Source organism: Balaenoptera musculus, chromosome X (genome assembly GCF_009873245.2).
Source record: "Balaenoptera musculus isolate JJ_BM4_2016_0621 chromosome X, mBalMus1.pri.v3, whole genome shotgun sequence".
NCBI classification, from domain to species: Eukaryota; Metazoa; Chordata; class Mammalia; order Artiodactyla; family Balaenopteridae; genus Balaenoptera; species Balaenoptera musculus.
In genome coordinates, this window is record NC_045806.1 from 124,181,739 (window position 1) to 124,199,707 (window position 17,969).

The 17,969-nt window shown below is 45.8% G+C and overlaps 1 long non-coding RNA gene across 1 annotated transcript; it reads right to left on the reverse strand.

The window, feature by feature from the left end:
• Positions 1-5,075: 5,075 nt before the first annotated feature.
• LOC118888455 lies at positions 5,076-11,705 on the reverse strand. The gene is made up of 3 exons (XR_005018296.1): positions 11,690-11,705; positions 9,245-9,247; positions 5,076-5,166 (listed from the first exon to the last, which is right to left on the reverse strand). It is a non-coding gene; the product is annotated as an uncharacterized LOC118888455 (long non-coding RNA).
• Between the last annotated feature and the right edge of the window lie 6,264 nt (positions 11,706-17,969).

Genomic DNA, 17,969 nt, shown 5'->3' on the forward strand with positions numbered 1-17,969 from the left:
TGTTTTTTTTTTTAAAGGAATTCCTTTATTTTTATTTTTTATTTATTTATTTTTGGCTGTGTTGGGTTTTCGTTTCTGTGCAAGGGCTTTCTCCAGTTGCGGCAAGCGGGGGCCACTCTTCATCGCGGTGCGCGGGCCTCTCACTATCCCGGCCTCTCTTGTTGCGGAGCACAGGCTCCAGACGCGCAGGCTCAGTAATTGTGGTTCACGGGCCCAGTTGCTCCGCGGCATGTGGGATCTTCCCAGACCAGGGCTCGAACCCGTGTCCCCTGCATTGGCAGGCAGACTCTCAACCACTGCACCACCAGGGAAGTCCAGGGTTTTTTTTTTAATTAATTTATTTTATTTTATTTATTTTGGGCTGCGTTGGGTCTTCATTGCTGTGCACAGGCTTTCTCTAGTTGCGGCGAGCGGGGGCTACTCTTGGTTGCGGTGCGTGGGCTTCTCATTGCGGTGGCTTCTCTTATTGCGGAGCACGGGTTCTAGGTGCGTGGGCTTCAGTAGTTGTGGCACATGGGCTCAGCAGTTGTGGCTTGTGGGCTCCAGAGTGCAGGCTCAGGAGTTGTGGCGCACGGGTTTTGTTGCTCTGTGGCATGTGGGATCTTCCCGGACCAGGGTTCGAGCCCGTGTCCCCTGCATTGGCAGGCGGATTCTTAACCATTGCACCACCAGGGAATCCCAGGGGCATGGGTTTGATCCTGGTTGGGGAACTAAGGTCCCACATGCCACGCCACGTGCACGGCCAAAAAAAAATATATTTTTTAAAATATATGTATACAAAAGGAACGCAGAGAGTGTCACGGGGATTGACCTGCCAGCTGACAGACCAAAGGCCAAACAAGCTGGCACTCACTTGGGTGAATATACGGGGCCTGGTCCACATCTCTAAGCTTATATGCTGATATTATCATGACCTCAGGGTTGATTGGATGGGGCGAGCTCACCCACACCCCGAAAGCTGTCAAGATCCTAGGGAAGGAAATTAAAAGACTCCTACTGGATGACACTAAGAACTAAAAGTGCCAAGGAGCCTAGACCGTCTCATCCATGGGTCCCGGGGAAGCCAACTTGTCATGAGAAAGTCACTTGAGGAACATGGAGGCACAGCCGTGGGTCCTTGGTATGTGCGCCATCTCTCAGGGGCTGGATGCCTCCCTGCGAACGTGGGGAAGTTGAACCGGCAGTCTTGGAGGTCCCATTCAGCCCTTCAAATGCAAAGGCTGACCATAAGTCGTTCTCAGGTTTACAAACCACATCACAAGAGAGCCCTCTCTCTTCCTCTAAACTTGCACCTTCTTACCAATGCAGCCATCGCCACTTGGCGGCCAAGGCTTTGCAGCCAGGCTCCACTCAACAGTCTCTGCTTTCTGTCCCCAGCTCTTCCTCCTAGGCCTCCCCATCCTCCGTGTAGTAACACCAACATACAAACAGCCCTCAGTACTAAAGTCACTCCGAGAACTGCCTTAGACTCTGCTGCTGCTTTCAAGAAAATGGAACATGTTATGAGATGTTCCTACCTGAATAGTCTTGTTATCCAATGGCCCAGACCTCTTCAAACAGCCACAAGTGATAAGCACAGAGTTCTAATAGATCCTAACGTTGAACACAGTGACTTCGTTTACAAGACCCTTTCCCACAGGCTCACCCATCCCAACCTTGCGCTAATAGAGGACGGCAGGGTGGCAGCCTGGAGCTGGGAGAGCACAGCACAGGGAGTCAGAGGCCTGCATTCCAGAGCTCAGGCTGGCCTTGATGAGGTGGATGACCTTGGACCAGTCCTTTCACCTCTCAGAACCTCAGTGTCTTTATCTGCAACATGCTGAGAACAGACTTGGTATGAAAAACGCAAGAGAACAAGGAAGGAATTTAACTGACAGACAATGAATAACGTGCTCACGATGTACCAGACACTGTCCCAGACCTTTTACAGGTATGAACTCATTGACTCTGCATTACAATCCTTTGAGGTTGATACTATTGTTATTCCCTTGTTACGGAAGAGGAAACTAAGGCACAGAGAGGTGAAGTAAATCGCCCAAGGTCACACAGTTGGTGAGCAGTGGAGTTGGGATTTGAACTCAGCTCATAGGTCCAGAATCCACGATGCTACGCTGAGGAACGGAGGCTGTTTGCACTGTCTGTGCTTTACAGACTGCTGATAGCTTTGGACTCCACCTCCAGTGTTCCTTACACCTGAAAGAATCTGAATATCCTCAAGGCCTCACTCAGACCAGAGATTAGTACTCCAAGGGAGTGGGTGAAACTCCTGTGACGTCTCACAAGAGACTGGCTTCTGAGGTCCAGGGCACTGATTTTACTTGCAGCCGTAGCATGTATCATGGATTTTTAATCAACAGCAACTTCAGCAACTGGAAATTTGGGCCAATATTTGCGGAGATGACATTTGGCTGAGGCCGGTGCAGGCCCCCATCAGGCACGAGCCTTTTCCTCCTCCGAATGTGAGGTCACAATTTGAAGGTGTCACTTGGCTTTCGGATAATAAATGTCTGTCTTGGGAGATTAACGGACTTCATTTCCTTTTCTCTCATTTTATGCAGCCTGCTTGGATTACCCGTAGTTTTAATAGCAAGAAAAGGAGTTGGAAACACCTTTTGAAAGCAATACAGAGCTCTGTCGGGTCTCTGCAAGACACTTTCCAGAATCTTCTCCTCCTCCACCTCCCCCTTCGGAGAGCAGGGCTATAAAAGGCAGAGTGCCTCCTGTCAGAATCTGCAGCCTGGCAGATAATTCTCCTGAGACACACAGCAAGTAACCAGCTCAGAGCACGTGCCTGCCCCCAAAGCTTCAGAATATATTTCACAGCCTTCTCAGAATCCTCATATCTAAATACATTCAGGTAATAAAACTACTATAGAACTACAATGGCATAGTTAAACAAAAATGCCTGATGATTTTATTCTTCTTTTACCCTTCCTCTCTGGGAAGGAGAAACACCGTGCAGACACTTGAACGAGAGAGCCCTGCCTTGAGAGCAAATGATTTTAATCCACAACGTCTTGTCTTCATCACAAAGGTTGTCTTTCTAAGATCACTCTGGCCAGGAGAGGCAAACCTGCAACGTAAAAAATAACTCCCACGTCAGGTTGTTTTTCAAGTCTGAAAGGATTCCACACATGATCAGAAATCGTCTGTGATAAAGGGCAGGGAAACTACCGGGAAAGGAGGAAATGATTACAAACAGCCCCACCAGGCGCTCTTTAAGAAGGGGCAGGACAGGCTCCTTGATGGCATTCAATCAGGGAAATAATGGATGGAAGAAAATCAATACTCATTGAGTTTCTACAGATCCGAGGGCACAATGCTAGATGCTTTCCTATGCACTGCCTACTTTAAGCTGCAGAAAACTCCTGTGAAAGAAGTATTATCCCCATTCACTCAACAGATGAAGAAACCAAGGCTCAGAGAAGAAGTGGCTTACCAACGGCCACGTGACCGGGAAGTGGCAGAGCTGGGTTCAAACATCATGACGCCTCTGTTCTTTCTGAGGAGACTATTGGAAATACAGCTTATCCTTTTGACTTGCAGGACACCTAGGGTTTCATGGGGTCTGAGTCCCACTGGCACAGAACTGCCTATTTATCTAACACCTTCACTTAATGATCAAGAAGATGCTTGCCTGGGTCCCCTGTACTCTGATGCAGTGCCTATTCTTGGTAAGTATCCTTGGAGTTTCAGCTATTCAGTTATGTGCTTCATTGTTTTGGTATTTTCCAGAAGCCATAGAATAGATCCCTGGCCACATGCATTGCTCAGGAATCTTCTGGTTGCAACTGACAGTCCTGCCCCAACCAACCCAAGGGTCATTAGGGAAACACTCTTACAAGAAAATCTTGCCATGAGAAAGTAGCATGAGTCCTACTCTTCAGCTATTTTATTCAATTTCAGTCCATTTTTCCGTATCCACAGAGACTATATATGGCCCGCTGCATATGGCCTCCACTTCTTTTCCTGTCACTAGCAACAGAATTGGTGTCCATGTTTGTCTTACTTGCAGTGAAGCTCCAAAATCAACTTAATTCTCATTGCCATCTCATCTCAGGTTCTTAGAACTTTCTATTCCTTCCCTCATTATCAGAAATGGCAAACCAGTGGTCCACTAGCTGACTCTGGTCTACGGACATGCCTTGTGTAGTGTGTGGTGTTTTTAAAAATCTGAATTACTTGCCAGCACTTAGAACTTAGGAGATTTTTAGGTGAATATGCAAGTGTCCAGCTTCTTATGAAAACTTGGGAGACCTGGCCACACTTGGCCTGCAGCCCCTCCTGGCAACAGCGGCCAGAGCCGTGTCACTTTTGCTGTGTAACAAGGTCATATATTTGTCTTCCACCTTAAATCATTTTGGGGAGAACCAGTTAGGTATAAGTTATAAACATAATTCTTTAAAAAGAAATTACTGCAAAACCTTTGATGGCTTCACAATACCTTTGGGATCAAGTCCAAAGTCTCAGCATAACATTCCAGACCCTTCATGATCTAACTCCAAATATGTATCCAGAGGACCGCCCACCACGACCTACCACGTGTGCTCTGCAGCACCACTCCCAGCCACTCCTCATCCCGCAGGCACCCCACTGTGATTCCCTGCCTCTGTCTCAGCGCACGCTCCCTCTGCCTATAGAATGCCCTTTGCCTGGCCAGCCAACCCCTCTGACCCTTGTACAGCCCTGATGCGATGCCATCTCCCCTCCACAGCCTTTCTGAAACTGAGCGAGGCCCTGTGGGGCTCCCTGTCCCCCATTTCTTGTAGGCAAGACTCCAGCCTCCATGACCTTCCCTGAGTTCCAAAGGGCAGACTTGAACAGCTGCTAATCAAGGGAGGAGCAGCCAGGAAACCAAGAGGCAAGATTAAAGGGACCAGAGAAGCTCATCAGGATTAGGAGACTGACCACCAGAGAAGAGATGAAGGGAGCGCAGGCCCTACACACACCCCTAATGTTGTCAGGGACCCCACCCTTGAACCATTGCTATAAAACCCCTCATCAAACCCTCCCGGATTGGGACACACAGTTTTCGAGGGCAGGAGCCTACTGTGGCCCCCTTTGTCTGGCAAAGCAATAAAGCTCTCCTTTTCTACTTCACCCAAAACTCTGTCTCTGAGATTTGATTTGGCGCCGGTGCAGAGAGAAACTGAGCTTTCGGCATCACTTCCAATCCGATGCCGTCCCAGGGCCACCTGACCTGTACAGTGCCTTAGTGAAAATTTTAAAAATGTGCCTCTTCCTCAAGACATGTTTTTGATGACTACAGTATGGATGGTTTCTACTTAAATTCAGCACCCTTGTGCAGTTCACAACCTGCACAGCCGTACTGTGCAGTCTGCTCCTGCCAGAGCAGAATCAGCCACTCTCCCATGTTCCCGCATTGGTGCTTCATACCTCTACCACGGAGGGCCTGTGTCTGTCATCCCCACAGACAGGTCACACATTCTCAGGGGACGGGAACCACATCTCGAGGATTTCAGTATTCCCAGAACACACGGAAGGCAGTCCATAATGGGCATTGAATCAGTTTGTCAACTATTGACTTATGAATACTTGGCAGCTGGATGGAGTAGGTGGAAAATAGCGAGATCAGACCAACAGTCCAAAGGCGGTACTAGAGGGGAGTTCAGCAGACACCAGCTCCAAGGCAAAGGGGCCCACTTGGTTTAGGATTGTCAGGAACAATATTCGATTGGAGATCTACAACGCCATGAAAAGAAAAATCAAGAAGACTGAACTAAAATGTGCTGTGTTATTCCACTCTCAAAAGGGATTTTTCTTCGTATTTTCCTGACTCCTAACCATAAAATCACTTCAGCCTGACAACCCTCTTACTTAAATAAAAACATGATTAAACAAGATGGCATTTGGTGTGCTGTAAACCAAGCAAATATTTGACATAACATGGAGAGGAGGGGAAGAGGAAGGAGGCGAGGGAAGACTGCTTCCGGGGGAGCACGCAGGCCCATTTTACGGCTGCCAGGTCTCCAAGTAGGTCTGCTGGCTGGTCAAAGGGATGAATGAAGAGAATGAGGTCGAGCGGGTATAAAGCAAGAGACGGGGAGAGACACAGAAGGCAGCACGGTCAAGGCAGTAAGCTCTGCTCAGCAGAGACAACAGCAGGCCGGGAAGCGCACTGTGAACAGACACCACCACTGACCACAGAGGACCTGGCGTGACAGGGCCTTTCTCTGCAGCCCAAATCTATGCGCTGGTTGCATCCCCCAGGGCAATACCTCCAGGTCTTCAAAGGATCATGGCCAATCAAGGTGGTATCTTGTTCCTCTGAGATCAGGAATGATCTTAATCAACCACTTCTGAAGCCAGGACCCCATCTTCCAGCTTGACTGGAAGCTCAAGGTCTCGATGGGTCCAGCCCTAGAGAAACAGTCCAGGCGGTAATTTGCTCTTTGCAGAACTTCCCTTCCCCCAGCGCTGAGGCGAAGGCTCAGTCCGCTTATGCTGCAGCTTCTTCTTGAAAAAGCTCGTCCTGAACTTCTCAAGGTCACCCTTCCAAACTAGAAGTTGAGAATAGGCGCAAGTTATCCCTTTGTGGGTCTTTTCTCTTTAGAAAACACAATAACGTTTCAAATGTTTCAGAGACGTAAGGACAATGAAGATCTTCCATTTCTTGGCCCGCCATTATGCAAGGAGCAAACCCTAAGGTAAGGGCATGACAGTGTGAATTCCCAGCAGAGGTAAAGCATGAAAGGCTCTCGGCAGACTTTGATAACTAAGCATGTTTCATTTGCTCTTAACAATGTTGTTGTGGTATCTTTCAAGGAGGAATTCTACAACCTGCCTGCATCTTCCTAGTTCCACAAAGTCTCGGAGTTGACAACTAATAATTAATTAACAATGAACACTGTCTTGCTGCCCATCACAGTGATTGGCACGCTCGGCTCTGAAAAGAGAAAGACGTGCTAACATGGCAACTTCCTAATCCCCACAGCTTTCAGCTCAGTGTCTGATGTGACAGGGCACATCCCTGCTCAAGACAACTCGGCAAAGGTGGGGTGGGGAGCGACAGCTTTCTGGAACCAGCTTACAGAAGCCACCTGCCCATGGGCAGAAGTTCATGGTCCAGAAGCTCAGGAACCAGCCCCTTTCATTCAGTGATTGCACCATCTTCCTCCAAGGTGCTCCTCTCGCCCATCAGCTCAATTCTGCCCAAACTTACTGAGCGTTTTCCATGCATAAAGCCCTAGGGACTCTGGAGATTAATGGGCCAGGGGCCTCAAAGGGGCTTGGCCACTAAGCTGGGCTGTGGCTAATGGGAGCACAGGAAAAGAGTCTTGCTGACTGTCCCTGAGCTAGTCCTGGCACGGTCCTTTCCTGTTCTCTCCTTTGAAGACATTGCCCACCTCATTTGAAGATCTATGGGCTTAGACACACACAGATGGGCAGACCTATTGCAGGCCCTCCAGGTGACTGGTACCCAGAGCCATCTATCTGCCTGGCATGGAAGCTGGATTTTTTTGGTTGGGAGGACGGGGAGATGGGGCCATTTGCTCAAGTCACTTGGGGTAATCTAACGACGGCTGAAGCACAACCAGGAGTAGCAGCAGAGTTAAGGGTGCCAGGGGCCCTGCGTTCCAGCCCAGCCCTGCGGTGGACTTGCTGTGTGACCTCAAGCAAGTCCTCTCCTCCCTTTGGGGAACTGAGAGGCCTATCTGCCACGAGAGGGGATTGGACTGGAGGATGGTTGTTCCTCACCGCGTCCCCAGCCCCCAGAACAGTACGTGGCCGTGTACAAGATGCCTTGAAAGGTTTGCTGCCTGAATGATCTGCTATGGCTCCTTCCAACGCTAACATTCCAGAACTCTGTGGAATCATCCCCCTTGGAACTGTGCATCTGCCTTCACAGCTAGGCCAGCTAATGACAGAACCTTCACTTGAAGGTTTGTTGTCTGTAAACATAAGGAAAGCATTAGAGAGGAAAACCTGGGTCCCCTAATCCCCAGCCCAGACACCACATCACACAGCCTCACAGCCAATTCATACACGGAAGGAAGGCAGCAGACAGAAGAATATTAACACTGTCAATCTAAAAATGCGGGTTTAAAATTAGGAAAGGGAAAAACACATCAATCATGACTCAGGCAGCATCACCGATTGCTTTGCGTGTTCACTTCTCAACCAAACAACCACTTGAAATCCTTCATATCCAAAATGTCGACTGACAAAAATCAATGCTAAGAATATCAGGCTTGAATGAACCAAAAAACAAAGAAACAAAAAACCCCCCAAAAACTAAAAACCTCACAAAGAAGAAAGACAGAACCTGAAAAGAGAAATTTAAATCACAGATTAAATGTGTGATTACTACAATTACCTTTACCTATTACCAGAGAATTCTGGATTTATTGGAAAGTGTAGCCAAAAATAAATAAATAAATAATAAAAATGTAAAAAGAAGAACTAGGGTAAAATTTGCTGCTGAGGGAGGAGGACCCGGCGGAGGGGGGTAGTTTTCATGAGATTAAAGCAATTCTTGAGGTCCCTTCCACCTCTGTTCTCAAAAATATAAATGGAGGTTGGGATCAAGCAGCAAGAGAGAGAAACGCAGCACTCGCGTGGGAGCCCTTCACTTCGTCCTGCCGGGAGTGGATGTGAAATTCTTGAGGATGCTGAGTGACACAGGACCTGCTGGGACAAAAGGCTGAGAGAGAAAGGAGCGCAGCCTGCCCTTGAAGCCCATCCACTCACCACCCTCCTCACCAGTCAGAATGTGGGAAGACCCCTGGAAGGAAATCTGACACTGACCACCAGCGCTGGCATGGCCAAGGCCCCAGGAGCTGCCTGCCCAGTCCCAAAATGCACACTTATACATTCCTCAGATTAGGTGTAGCACAGGCATCTAGAACGGATATAAGCCTGGGAGGCTCAGTCTCCGCTCTGCCATGGACCCAATGTGTTCTTTCTTGGGCAAATCCGGCCCGTTTCTGTCTTCCATGTCTCCACTGAGGGCCAGCAGGTGGTCTCATAGGGATCTTCCAGACTGGTCATGACATGACTAAAGCAAGCTCAGTGCTGTGGAAACACAAGAAAAGCCCCACCCTTGCCTGAGCCAGGTGAAATTGGGGGTGCATGCTCCAAACAGAGGCCCAGCAAGGCTGCAATGCAGTTGCCCTGCAAATGGCAGTGGGCTTGACCAGAAGCGTCTAAATCCAGCCCTGGCCTTAGAGACACTTCATTAGCCCAGAGCAAAGTGTTCATTATCCAAGTGACCCAAAGACACCCCCTCCCTCCCCTGACACCAATGTCCCAACTGATGCAGGCCCGCTCTGTCATCCCACGGACAGCCTGGCAGCATCTCATAATTAGGAAAAAGCTGTTTCTGCTGTCATCTGGAAGATCCATTTCACAGAGACAGCTTCTGCATGGTGAGTCAGTATTTCAAACAAGAACGTTTCAAATACCCAAATCCAGGCACTTCAGCCAGTCATGTCTTGACAGCCTGGTCTTAGATGACTCAGTATCCTTAAACTTGCCTTCCTTTTGCTCTAGACAAGAAATTGCCCTGCTTTTTTCAGGACCAGGACTGTTCGTACCTTTAAAGCAACTCTTGTCAATCTGTCTGAAAATAACATTTGGCAAGGGGAAAAAATTCTTAACTGAGACGGTAGAAAGATGTTACTTCCTAGACATAAAGAGTCCTCTTAACTAACACACACACACACACACACACACACACGCACACATGCACACACACACATACTTTCCAACTTTGGAATTTTTTTTAATAAATGTATTTATTTATTTATTTTTGGCTGCATTGGGTCTTCGTTGCTGCAAGCGGGCTTTCTCTAGTTGCAGCGAGCGGGGGCTACTCTTCATTGCGGTGCACGGGCTTCTCATTGTGGTGGCTTCCCTTGTTGCGGAGCATGGGCTCTAGGCACGCAGGCTTCAGTAGTTGTGGCTCGCAGGCTCAGTAGCTGTGGCGCACAGGCTTAGCTGCTCCACGGCATGTGGGATCTTCCTGGACCAGGGCTCGAACCCATGTCCTCTGCATTGGCAGGTGGATTCTTAACCATTGTGCCACCAGGAAAGCCCCAACATTGAAATTGTAAAAAATAAACTACAATGCTTATAAATAGGGATATTGTATAGCAGAGTTTCTGAAACACCATTTAATAAGAAATCGAATATGAAAGGCGAATATTTACTCAAAGTAAACGTCGTCCCTCAAATCTTGGTCAGACGCATGCCTGCTAATTTAGGATTCGCAGCAGACAAGAGACCATTTCGACCTACAAAGTGAGTGTTAAAAGCTCTGAAATGGGTATTGGGTGTTTAAACAAGAACCATCAAAAAAGCTGCCCACCTGACTTTCATTTTAGTTCTGTAAATCATTGCAGATGAAGGACTGAGGGCTTTCTGCCTCTAATCAAAGGAAACTTTCTTTTCAAATGAAGTCTAGAGTCACGTGATTTCATCTGCCAAATTTAAATGATGGTACATCTTAATCTAAGCTCTCAACTCTTCACAGGCTAATTGGAGAAAAGAGGTGGAGGCAAAGCAGAGGCGACAACGTTATTTTTCCCATCTGACTGTGCAAAGCCATAGTATTCTGTTGTCACTAAACTCTTTTCTTCCAAGACTCCTGCGTGAAAAAGTGATCACTTCCTCCTACAAGGACTTGAAGGCAAACATTTGAAGTGCTTCCTTCACTTCTCTTCCTTGTCCATACTTACTATAAATAAACAAGGTTTACAGCCTGTGGTCCAAAGGCGAATGGAATGGAGGCCACTTTGGTGGGATATGATGAAGGGGGTTTCCCTTGATGTTCCCCTGTTCAATGACAAGTTCAATAGCAGACACATTCATTTATATTATAACTCGTAAACGCTCATGACAGAAAATGTGGAAAATACAGAGAAGCGTAAAAGGAAAATTGAGTGTTTCCATCCCCCAATGACCAGTGTTAACATTGTTATATTTCCTTCTGCCTTTTTGGTTATAAATAATTGCTGCTTGTTCTACGTGGTTATAATCGGTCATATCTACAAGTTCATATCTTGCTTTCTTCACATACAATTATAAGCATCTCTACATGTTATAACCATCATTTTGAGAACCACATAACAGTCCATGATGTGGATGTGATAGAGGTGAAAAGTGCACCACATGTAGTTAAGAGCATGGACTTTGGGGTCAGATGGAGCTGGATCAAATTGCACCTCTACTATTTACTGGTCTATGGTCTTGCACAAATGATTCACTCTGAACTTCAGTCTTCTCTTCTATAAACTAGGGAAGACAACAGCATAACACCCGTCACATGGTTGTTTTGAGTCCTGAGGGGGTAATACCATAAAACACTTAGGACTGTGCTGGCAGTAACTCCATAGTACATGTTAGCTGATATTGAGACAGGCTGGGACCTGGGACCTGGGGCCCTTTGCTGCAGTGCTTGCACCTGGACAAACATCTCCCCCAGCAACAAAATACAAAGAAAACTATAAGGGACTAAAAACCTGTGTGCATGCACAGGTGGGGCAAATTATGGACAACAAGATACAAAAAGACCAAAAAACCCCAACTGCCACTTCTGAAGAGCCAGGAGCAAAAACAGGGTGTCAGCAGCAAAAGCAGAGTGCTGCGCATGACCCCTGCACTCAACACCACCAAAGGGGTAGACAGACCACCTAAGCCATCCCTCCAGCCCGACCCCTAGACTCACCCCTGCCCTCACCCCATATAAAGACCCAGCTCACCACCCCCCCAGTGAGCGAGCAATGGAAACTTTCGACAAAATTCAGCACCCATTTATGATAAAAACCCTCCAGAAAGTAGGCATAGAGGGAACTTACCTCAACATAATAAAGGCCATATATGACAAACCCACAGCCAACATCGTTCTCAATGGCAAAAAACTGAAACCATTTCCTCTAAGATCAGGAACAAGACAAGGTTGTCCACTCTCACCACTATTATTCAACATAGTTTTGGACGTTTTAGCCACAGCAATCAGAGAAGAAAAAGCAATAAAAGGAATCCAAATCAGAAAAGAAGAAGTAAAGCTGTCACTCTTTGTAGATGACATGATACTATACATAGAGAATCCTAAAGACTCTACCAGAAAACTACTAGAGCTAATCAATGAATTTGGTAAAGTAGCAGGATACAAAATTAATGCACAGAAATCTCTTGCATTCCTATACACTAATGATGAAAAATCAGAAAGAGAAATTAAGGAAACACTCCCATTTACCACTGCAACAAAAAGAATAAAATACCTAGGAATAAACCTACCTAAGGAGACAAAAGACCTGTATGCAGAAAACTATAAGACGCTGATGAAAGAAATTAAAGATGATACAAACAGATGGAGAGATATACCATGTTCTTGGATTGGAAGAATCAACATTGTGAAAATGACTATACTCACCAAAGCAATCTACAGATTCCATGCAATCCCTATCAAACTACCAATGGCATTTTTCACAGAACTGGAACCAAAAATTTCACAATTTGTATGGAAACACAAAAGACCCCGAATAGCCAAAGCAATCTTGAGAAAGAAAAATGGAGCTGGAGGAATCAGGCTCCTGGACTTCAGACTGACTATACTACAAAGCTACAGTAATCAAGACAGTATGGTACTGGCACAAAAACAGAAATATAGATCAATGGAACAGGATAGAAAGCCCAGAGATAAACCCACGCACATATGGTCACCTTATTTTTGATAAAGGAGGCAAGAATATACAATGGAGAAAAGATAGCCTCTTCAATAAATGGTGCTGGGAAAACTGGACAGCTACCTGTAAAAGAATAAAATTAGAACACTCCCTAACACCATACACAAAAATAAACTCAAAATGGATTAAAGGCCTAAATGTAAGGCCAGACACTATCAAATGCTTGGAGGAAAACATAGGCAGAACACTCTATGACATAAATCACAGCAAGATCCTTTTTGACCCACCTTCTAGAGAAATGGAAATAAAAACAAAAATAAACAAATGGGACCTAATGAAACTTAAAAGCTTTTGCACAGCAAAGAAAACCATAAACAAGACGAAAAGACAACCGTCAGAATGAGAGAAAACATTTGCAAATGAAGCAACTGACAAAGGATTAATCTCCAAAATTTACCAGCAGCTCATGCAGCTCAATATCAAAAAAACAAACAACTCAATCCAAAAATGGGCAGAAGACCTAAATAGACATTTCTCCAAGGAAGATATACAGATTGCCAACAAACACATGAAAGGATGCTCAACATCACTAATAATTAGAGAAGTGCAAATCAAAACTACAATGAGGTATCACCTCACACCAGTCAGAATGGCCATCATCAAAAAATCTACAAACAATAAATGGTGGAGAGGGTGTGGAGAAAAGGGAACCCTCTTGCACTGTTGGTGGGAATGTAAATTGATACAGCCACTATGGAGAACAGTATGGAGGTTCCTTAAAAAACTACAAATAGAACTACCATACAACCCAGCAATCCCACTACTGGGCATATACCCTGAGAAAACCATAATTCAAAATGAGTCACGTACCACAATGTTCATTGCAGCTCTATTTTCAATAGCCAGGATATGGAAGCAACCTAAGTGTCCATCGACAGATGAATGGGTAAAGAAGATGTGGCACATATATACAATGGAATATTACTCAGCCATAAAAAGAAACGAAATTGAGTTATTTGTAGTGAGGTGGATGGACCTAGAGACTGTCGTACGGAGTGAAGTAAGTCAGAAAGAGAAAAATAAATACCGTATGCTAACACATATATATGGAATCTTAAAAAAAAAAGGTTCTGAAGAACCTAGGGGCAGGACAGGAATAAGGATGCAGACGTAGAGAATGGACTTGAGGACATGGGGAGAGGGAAGGGTAAGCTGGGACAAAGTGAGAGAGCGGCATGGACATATATACACTACCAAATGTAAAATAGAAAGCTAGTGGGAAGCAGCCACATAGCACAGGGAGATCAGCTCGGTGCTTTGTGATCACTTAGAGGGGTGGGATAGGGAGGGTGGGAGGGAGATGCAAGAGGGAGGGGATATGGGGATATATGTATATGTATAGCTGATTCACTTTGTTATACAGCAGACACTAACACACCATTGTAAAGCAATTATACTCCAATAAAGATGTTAAAAATAAATAAATAAAATAAAATAAAATACCTTGTTTTAGTTCACAGGAAACTTCCTGAGCAGCCCCACCTGTGAATGACTGCAGGAAGGAAGAAATTAACACATATCCTCTGGAGGCTGACCAGAACCAGGAAATGTTTGACTTTACTCCCTCCCCCATATCATAAGGGGCACAACAGGGACTGGAGCCCAGATTTTAGGCTCTTTCCTGCTGTCCTACACATCTTTCCTTTATTCTTGCTCTGCTGCACCAGCCTTTTCAGTTTTGGCTTATGGGAAGCATCCTGAGGAGTATGCTGTAAAGCAGACGAAGTCCACACAGATGCTGTTACCGAGTCCAAGCTCCTACTGCTTGCCACACGACAGGTCAATAAATTGAGAGACGAGTTGCTGGGGCATGGAATAGCGACTTTATTCAGAAAGCCGGCAGACTGAGAAGATGGTGGACTCGTGTCCCAAAGAACCATATTGCCCAATTTAGAATTCAGGCTCACCTCATCCCTGAGCCTCAGTTTTCTCCTGAATAGCAGTAGACAGTAGAGTGTTCCCTGCTTCTTGGGATGCTGCAATGATCATGTGCACAAAAGGTGAGATTGCAATAGAGAGGCCAAGAGCTTATTTTGACCAGCTGGGGAGAGGAGGAGTCTGACAGCTCAGTGGCCCCATGGGCCCCTCTGGAGAATGTTGATGGTGGAGACAGAGAGCCATGCCTCCTGTATCTAGACCTAGTCTTCTTGACCAAGGAATTCTCAGGCCTCTTGAAATAGCCCCCAGGTTAGACTTCCTCCTGCACTACGAAGCAGCTACTTGTTTTCTTCAAGGCAAGTTTTGTAATCAAATAGGCAGTATCTCTGCAGCAGCCAAAAGAGATCTTTAATTGATGAATGTAAAAGCTCAGACAAACCACAAATGCCCCATTCACCATGTCAGTCCTGCAGAGGAAGTGGTGGTTCTATCAATATCCTCTGCCATGTCCAGCTGCAACACTGGCTTCTATTCCTAATTCCATGCAGTGTGTGTGTCTCGGGTTATAACAGATGGTGTTTGCGATGCATGCAAAAGCTTCAAATAGCCAAATGGTGCAGCCGTGGAGATTTTCCAAAGAGAAGACAAAAACAACAACAACAAAAAATACTCTCACCAGTGAAAATCTGAAGAGTGTTTATATTACTTCCTACTGTGGCAAAATAGAGAACATCTGATTACTGCAATGGCTCCACTGACTGGGAGAAAGCAGCCAAACGTGAAGGGGCTGATGCCACTGGAAGGCTGTACCTGCGAGGCACATTCTAACCCCTTCAAGAAGAGATATTACTTAAAAGAAATTAAAATACAGAATCTAGGCCTCCTCATCCTGCCAATAGAGCTGGAACTTTCTCTACTGGCCAAGGTTGCCAGCTCCATGAGTTGACGGCTCTAATTGGTAAAACACTCTGTTCTAATAAAATACTCAAGATTTCATTCCTGTAACTCATAAAACCAGAGCTAAAAAGGACCCTGGGGGTCACCACTTCAACCCCTTACTTCCCAGCTAAGGTACCCGAGACCCAGAAGAGAGTCATCCAAGGTCACATGGCTAGATAATGACTTGCCCTAGCCCTGTATACTGGTGCACCCCACCAGGCTCCCCAAACAGCTAGAGGCAATCAACAAGCACCTACTCATGTTTTCACCAATTCCTCAAGACCCACCTGTCTCCACTTATTCGTGACCTGCTCCTGCTCTAATATCCCTGTGATTTTTGCCTCTGGACCTTCAAAGTGGGGTTTGGATTTTGTCTCCAGCTCTCTGTAAAGAACTTACACTTGCTTCCCACCCTGGCCCACACACCTTTGGCTTCACTGACTCCAACCCCCAATCCCAGACATCTCATCTGAGTCATGGCCCAGCCAATCCACACCATGGCCAAACCACCCTAACAAGGAGGAGATTCAGACAAAGGCAAAAGCAAGACTAAAGTCTAGGTCTCCTGCTTCTAAGACCAATGAACTTTCCACTCATGATATTCTCTACCCCCTGCCCCTGCAATGCTGTTACTTCCATCTTCCACAGCAGCCAGGAAATCTCGTCCCTCTCCATCATACAGAGTTTTCACGTCCCACACCACCTTAACCCTACCTGAGCCTTCTCTTCTCGGCATAAATCATTCCCAGCTTCTTCAAAATGACCTCATAATTCATGGTTTCCAGATCTTCAGAGGGCTCATAAACTCAATCACCATTCTCTTAAAAAGAAAAATAGAGAAGACTTTGAATCCATCACATCTTTTGATTTAGACAGTCTGCTTTTATCAATGCAGCTCTGATCACGGTCACATTTTCATCAGCTGCATGTCACATTATGCCAAGTTGTGGCCAACTAAAACCCTAGGATTATGTTCAGATTCAGATTCTTTCCTTAGGGATGTTCAAATACTGACAAGAGAACAAAGATGCTTTCTCTTTCCTCTGGGGTCTCCAAGATGGAATTCTGTAAATCCAGGGATGCCAGAAACCATGTTCTCCACCAGAAAAAGAAAGCTCATCTGCAACAGGAGAGTTTGGGGCCAGGAAGAAATGAGCAGAGATGAGTGTGTGTGTTTGTGTGTGTGTGTGTGTGAGAGAGAGAGAGAGAGAGAGCCCACACTAACACGTAAGCACACATTCACTGGTGCTATCAAATCTCCAATTTCAATCCTTGAAGTTTCCTGAGCTGCTTTGGTTCCTGCAGTTCTTCCACTGATTCTGGGAGCTACCTCAGTATTCTTCCAATAAATTCTCTTGTATGCTTCAACTAGGAAAGAAGGTTTCTGTCATTTATAACAAAAAGAAACTTGACTCCAAATTTTCTGAGATCTTCACAGGGCAGGTTTCTTCCCTCCCTTCACATCACTGATTTAGAGCCAGTGTGGAGGCTTTCCTTGCTGAATGAGACAGCAGATCGGGTATCTGGACAGTAGGAGGGGTAGAGAGAAGAGAAGGTGTGACAATGCTAGAGACCAAGTCTTCTGCTTACCACTTTGTGAAGCATCAGCCCAAGTCTTCTCTGGGCTCCTCCAATGATTCCTCCATCCCAAGAAGCTCAGATGAGAGTGCACAGGACCCATCACCTTGCTTCTTCCAAAGATCTCCACTCCAGATGGCAAGCTTGGTAGAATTGGGGTTCCTGTGTGGAAAAGAATGCTTGGGAAAATTATGGGTCTGTGACACAGTCTGAATTTATCCTGTTCCCAGGCCCTGCATAATGTCAAGGCTACCCACTGAACATGTGAAATGGAACATCCTCTGTGTTCTGCCAAAGAGAATCTAAGCCACCTTGAGCTGGAGATGGCACAAACTAATGTTTGGGTTTGTAGCGACTGACTGCAAGATAATCAAGTTGAATCCCCTAAGTGCCTTGGGCTCTTCCCCTTTTAAAGTGCTCTGTGTCTACCAAATGTAAAATAGACAGCTAGTGGGAAGCAGCCACATAGCACAGGGAGATCAGCTCGGTGCTTTGTGACCACCTAGAGGGGTGGGATAGGGAGGGTGGGAGGGAGGGAGACGCAAGAGGGAAGAGATATGGGGACATATGTATAGCTGATTCACTTTGTTATAAAGCAGAAACTAACACACCACTGTAAAGCAATTATACTCCAATAAGGATGTTAAAAATTAAATAAATAAATAAATAAATAAATAAATAAATAAATAAATAAGTGCTCTGTGCACACGGACAAAGTGATTTGGCTGAAAGACCAGCAGCTAACAAGTCACACAAGGATAACTTCCAAGCCGGCTGTTTGCAAACATGAGCAACATTATCGAGGAAGATAGTCGATATGATGTTGAGTAGAGAGCAATGTTCTTGGCGTAACTGTCCCCAGTG